Below are 1,036 nucleotides of genomic sequence, written 5' to 3' on the forward strand. Positions count from 1 at the left end.
TTAATCAACATCACTTACCAACAAAAATTTGTAGACTAGGTGTACATGTCTCACATAATTTCATTCAGCTTTCCTACCTTTCCAAGCATTTTAATTGTCTCATCTGAATCACACAAGAGATGTTCTGACATACCAACTTCATTAAATATAACCTTCTATGGAGTCAAACATCATTAAACTTCTCTTGTGATAAGTACCTCTAGCTATGAAAGCCATGTCCAGTTTTAAGACCTAATGTGAGTACACCCATATCAGTTAATGGACCTAGATCTAGTATTATTACATCCTTACGTGTTTGAATTCTTGGCCAAACATGATTTCTAGGTTTCTGCTGAAATATTTAACAAAAGACTTGACATTCTTTCGTGTGTGCTATTTTCCTTGATTGTATGTGGACTTAGATCTCTGAAGTATGCTGAAATTTCACTCTAATTGTGTCAAAAGGGAGGAAAAAGTTTTAATGTGGTAAATGATGGTACATGATAAAAATGTGAATACCGTATATCTGGTCATCTTTGTTGTTGTTGTTAAGTGCCATTGAGTTGGTTCCGGTGACCCTGAATAAGATTTCCTAGGAGCAGCTGGTGAGCTTGAACTGCTGAAGTAGCAGTTCAAATGGCTTTGCAGTCTGGAGCATTAACCTACAGTGCCACACCCCTGAAGTTAATTTAGGAATGTTATTGATTTCTGGTGTATCTCTCCCTACCTTTAGAATTTATATGCTGATTGTCTTTGATTTTAATTGTTGTTACTTAACCCCTTAAACTTCAAGGTGCTCATCTATTGATGGTCATATTACCCATGTACATACCTAGACCACAGAAGAGGGCAAGCACAGAACTTTACAAAGATGAAGCCATTACCCCATTGAGTATCTACAAAAGAGAGTTCTGAGCTCTTAAATGGCAAGTAGTTATGGACAGGACTCATGGTGTGGTGCTATAGGATAAGTACTGGACTGTGAACTACAAGGTCAGTGGTTCAAACTTAACAGCTGCTCCTCAGAAACCCTATATAGGGTCACTATGAGTCAGAA

Source organism: Chrysochloris asiatica, unplaced genomic scaffold, assembly GCF_000296735.1.
Source record: "Chrysochloris asiatica unplaced genomic scaffold, ChrAsi1.0 scaffold00443, whole genome shotgun sequence".
NCBI classification, from domain to species: Eukaryota; Metazoa; Chordata; class Mammalia; order Afrosoricida; family Chrysochloridae; genus Chrysochloris; species Chrysochloris asiatica.